Here is a 5,343-nt window from a genome sequence, read left to right as displayed (position 1 = left end):
CTGGGGACAGTGTATCGTAAAACCCTTTCATCTTAGCTTGGGAAAAGAAGCAGGAGAAGGCACTTAACATTTGTTCCTAAAAGGTAAACTGGTCATCTGTAGGATACAGCTAGGGTTAGCATTTTAAAATACATGTAGACAATGATAAGAATAAAACAATTTCTTTCACACAGGACAATTCAAATCTGTCTTACATCAAACACTGCCTAAGTTGAAATTCTAACAAGCTGCGGACTGTTTTAAATATCTGAGAATGCATTCAGAGGCATGTGTTAATAAGCACACTGGGTTCATTCAAAGGTTACAGAGCTTCATTTAAAGGTTACATATAAGAGTTAAATAGAATTAGAATTTAATCAAAAATATTCTCTCACAGTTAGCACTCTGGACTTTGAATCCAGTGATCTGAGTTCAAATCTCAGTAGAACCTATAAAATCTTTGAAGCAAGGTAAGAGAGAAATGCATTTAGAAACTTGGGATTAACATAATCTGAGTATTTTTGCAATCTAAAAAGGTTTGTCATGGCCAGATTTTTTTTTTTTTCAAATTGGGATAGCTTGTCTAACATTTAATATAGAATATTTTTTTTATTGTGCCGTACTGCTCATGGTTCTATGGTGTAATGGTTAGCACTCTGGACTCTGAATCCAGTAATCTGAGTTCAAATCTCAGTAGAACCTATAAAATCTTTGAAGCAAGGTAAGAGAGAAATACATTTAGAAACTTGGGGTTAACATATTCTGAGTATTTTTGCAATCTAAAAAGGTTTGTAAAGGGCACGCTTTTCAAAAAATTGGGATAGCTTGTCTAACATTTAATATAGAATATGTTTTTTATTCTGTTGTACTGCTCATGGTTCTATGGTGTAATGGTTAGCACTCTGGACTCTGAATCCAGTGATCTGAGTTCAAATCTCAGTAGAACCTATAAAATCTTTGAAGCAAGGTAAGAGAGAAATGCATTTAGAAACTGGGAGCTAACATACTCTGAATATCTTTGCGACCTAAAAATGTTTGTATATGGCAGGTTTTTCAAAAATTTGGGATAGTTTTTCTAACATAAAATATAGAGTTGTTTTTAGTATTCAGCTCTACTACTCATGGTTCTATGGTGTAATGGTTAGCACTCTGGACTCTGAATCCAGTGATCTGAGTTCAAATCTCAGTAGAACCTATAAAATCGTTGAAGCAAGGTAAGAGAGAAAAGCATTTAGAAATTTGGAGCTAACATACTCTGAAAATCTTTGCGACCTAAAAATGTTTGTATAGGGCAGGTTTTTCAAAAAATTGGGATAGTTTTTCTAACATAAAATATAGAATTGTTTTTTGTATTCAGCTCTACTACTCATGGTTCTATGGTGTAATGGTTAGCACTCTGGACTCTGAATCCAGTGATCTGAGTTCAAATCTCAGTAGAACCTATAAAATCTTTGAAGCAAGGTAAGAGAGAAATGCATTTAGAAACTTGGAGCTAACATACTCTGAATATCTTTGCGACCTAAAAATGTTTGTATAGGGCAGGTTTTTCAAAAAATTGGGATAGTTTTTCTAACATAAAATATAGAATTGTTTTTTGTATTCAGCTCTACTACTCATGGTTCTATGGTGTAATGGTTAGCACTCTGGACTCTGAATCCAGTGATCTGAGTTCAAATCTCAGTAGAACCTATAAAATCTTTGAAGCAAGGTAAGAGAGAAATGCATTTAGAAACTTGGAGCTAACATACTCTGAATATCTTTGCGACCTAAAAATGTTTGTATAGGGCAGGTTTTTCAAAAAATTGGGATAGTTTTTCTAACATAAAATATAGAATTGTTTTTTGTATTCAGCTCTACTACTCATGGTTCTATGGTGTAATGGTTAGCACTCTGGACTCTGAATCCAGTGATCTGAGTTCAAATCTCAGTAGAACCTATAAAATCTTTGAAGCAAGGTAAGAGAGAAATGCATTTAGAAACTTGGAGCTAACATACTCTGAATATCTTTGCGACCTAAAAATGTTTGTATAGGGCAGGTTTTTCAAAAAATTGGGATAGTTTTTCTAACATAAAATATAGAATTGTTTTTTGTATTCAGCTCTACTACTCATGGTTCTATGGTGTAATGGTTAGCACTCTGGACTCTGAATCCAGTGATCTGAGTTCAAATCTCAGTAGAACCTATAAAATCTTTGAAGCAAGGTAAGAGAGAAATGCATTTAGAAACTTGGAGCTAACATACTCTGAATATCTTTGCGACCTAAAAATGTTTGTATAGGGCAGGTTTTTCAAAAAATTGGGATAGTTTTTCTAACATAAAATATAGAATTGTTTTTTGTATTCAGCTCTACTACTCATGGTTCTATGGTGTAATGGTTAGCACTCTGGACTCTGAATCCAGTGATCTGAGTTCAAATCTCAGTAGAACCTATAAAATCTTTGAAGCAAGGTAAGAGAGAAATGCATTTAGAAACTTGGAGCTAACATACTCTGAATATCTTTGCGACCTAAAAATGTTTGTATAGGGCAGGTTTTTCAAAAAATTGGGATAGTTTTTCTAACATAAAATATAGAATTGTTTTTTGTATTCAGCTCTACTACTCATGGTTCTATGGTGTAATGGTTAGCACTCTGGACTCTGAATCCAGTGATCTGAGTTCAAATCTCAGTAGAACCTATAAAATCTTTGAAGCAAGGTAAGAGAGAAATGCATTTAGAAACTTGGAGCTAACATACTCTGAATATCTTTGCGACCTAAAAATGTTTGTATAGGGCAGGTTTTTCAAAAAATTGGGATAGTTTTTCTAACATAAAATATAGAATTGTTTTTTGTATTCAGCTCTACTACTCATGGTTCTATGGTGTAATGGTTAGCACTCTGGACTCTGAATCCAGTGATCTGAGTTCAAATCTCAGTAGAACCTATAAAATCTTTGAAGCAAGGTAAGAGAGAAATGCATTTAGAAACTTGGAGCTAACATACTCTGAATATCTTTGCGACCTAAAAATGTTTGTATAGGGCAGGTTTTTCAAAAAATTGGGATAGTTTTTCTAACATAAAATATAGAATTGTTTTTTGTATTCAGCTCTACTACTCATGGTTCTATGGTGTAATGGTTAGCACTCTGGACTCTGAATCCAGTGATCTGAGTTCAAATCTCAGTAGAACCTATAAAATCTTTGAAGCAAGGTAAGAGAGAAATGCATTTAGAAACTTGGAGCTAACATACTCTGAATATCTTTGCGACCTAAAAATGTTTGTATAGGGCAGGTTTTTCAAAAAATTGGGATAGTTTTTCTAACATAAAATATAGAATTGTTTTTAGTATTCAGCTCTACTACTCATGGTTCTATGGTGTAATGGTTAGCACTCTGGACTCTGAATCCAGTGATCTGAGTTCAAATCTCAGTAGAACCTATAAAATCTTTGAAGCAAGGTAAGAGAGAAATGCATTTAGAAACTTGGAGCTAACATACTCTGAATATCTTTGCGACCTAAAAATGTTTGTATAGGGCAGGTTTTTCAAAAAATTGGGATAGTTTTTCTAACATAAAATATAGAGTTGTTTTTCGTATTCAGCTGTACTACTCATGGTTCTATGGTGTAATGGTTAGCACTCTGGACTCTGAATCCAGTGATCTGAGTTCAAATCTCAGTAGAACCTATAAAATCTTTGAAGCAAGGTAAGAGAGAAATGCATTTAGAAACTTGGAGCTAACATACTCTGAATATCTTTGCGACCTAAAAATGTTTGTATAGGGCAGGTTTTTCAAAAAATTGGGATAGTTTTTCTAACATAAAATATAGAATTGTTTTTTGTATTCAGCTCTACTACTCATGGTTCTATGGTGTAATGGTTAGCACTCTGGACTCTGAATCCAGTGATCTGAGTTCAAATCTCAGTAGAACCTATAAAATCTTTGAAGCAAGGTAAGAGAGAAATGCATTTAGAAATTTGGCATTAACATAATCTGAGTATTTTGCAATCTAAAAAGGTTTGGAAAGGGCAGGCTTTTCAAAAAATTGGGATAGCTTGTCTAACATTTAATGTAGAATATTTTTTTTATTCTGCTGTACTGCACATGGTTCTATGGTGTAATGGTTAGCACTCTGGACTCTGAATCCTGTGATCTGAGTTCAAATCTCAGTAGAACCTATAAAATCTTTGAAGCAAGGTAAGAGAGAAATGCATTTAGAAACTTGGGGTTAACATATTCTGAGTATTTTTGCAATCTAAAAAGGTTTGGAAAGGGCAGGCTTTTCAAAAAATTGGGATAGTTTTTCTAACATAAAATATAGAGATGTTTTTAGTATTCAACTCTACTACTCATGGTTCTATGGTGTAATGGTTAGCACTCTGGACTCTGAATCCAGTGATCTGAGTTCAAATCTCAGTAGAACCTATAAAATCTTTGAAGCAAGGTAAGAGAGAAATGCATTTAGAAACTTGGAGCTAACATACTCTGAATATCTTTGCGACCTAAAAATATTTGTATAGGGCAGGTATTTCAAAAAATTGGGATAGTTTTTCTAACATGAAATATAGAATTGTTTATTGTATTCAGCACTACTACTCATGGTTCTATGGTGTAATGGTTAGCACTCTGGACTCTAAATCAGTGATCTGAGTTCAACTCTCATTAGAGCTTATAAAATCTTTGAAGCAAGGTAAGAGAGAAATGCATTTAGAAACTTGGGGTTAACATATTCTGAGTTTTTTGCAATCTAAAAAGGTTTGTAAAGGGCAGGCTTTTCAAAAAATTTCGATAGATTTTCTGACATAAAATATAGAGTTGTTTTTAGTATTCAGCTCTTCTACTCATGGTTCTATGGTGTAATGGTTAGCACTCTGGACTCTGAATCCAGTGATCTGAGTTCAAATCTCAGAAGAACCTGTCCAATCTTTGATGCAAGTTAAGAGAAAAATGCATTTAGAAACTTGGAGTAAACATAATCTGAGAATTTTTGCAATGTAAAAAGGTTTGTCTAGGCCACATTTTTTTTTTCAAATTGGGATGGTTTGTCTAACATAAAATACAGAATTGTTTTTAGTATTCAGCGCTACTACTCATGGTTCTATGGTGTAATGGTTAGCACTCTGGACTCTGAATCCAGTGATCTGAGTTCAAATCTCAGTAGAACCTATCAAATCTTTGAAGCAAGGTAAGAGAGAAATGCATTTAGAAACTTGGGGTTAACATATTCTGAGTATTTTTGCAATCTAAAAAGGTTTGTAAAGGGCAGGCTTTTCAAAAAATTGGGATGGTTTTTCTATTATAAAATATAGAATTTTTTTTGTATTCAGCACTACTAATCATGGTTCTATGGTGTAATGGTTAGCACTCTGGACTTTGAATCCAGTG

This window comes from Oryzias melastigma, unplaced genomic scaffold (assembly GCF_002922805.2).
Source record: "Oryzias melastigma strain HK-1 unplaced genomic scaffold, ASM292280v2 sc00482, whole genome shotgun sequence".
In the NCBI taxonomy this organism is placed as follows: Eukaryota; Metazoa; Chordata; class Actinopteri; order Beloniformes; family Adrianichthyidae; genus Oryzias; species Oryzias melastigma.
The sequence above is the reverse complement of the archived record's forward strand: the minus strand, read 5'-3'. Positions refer to the sequence as shown.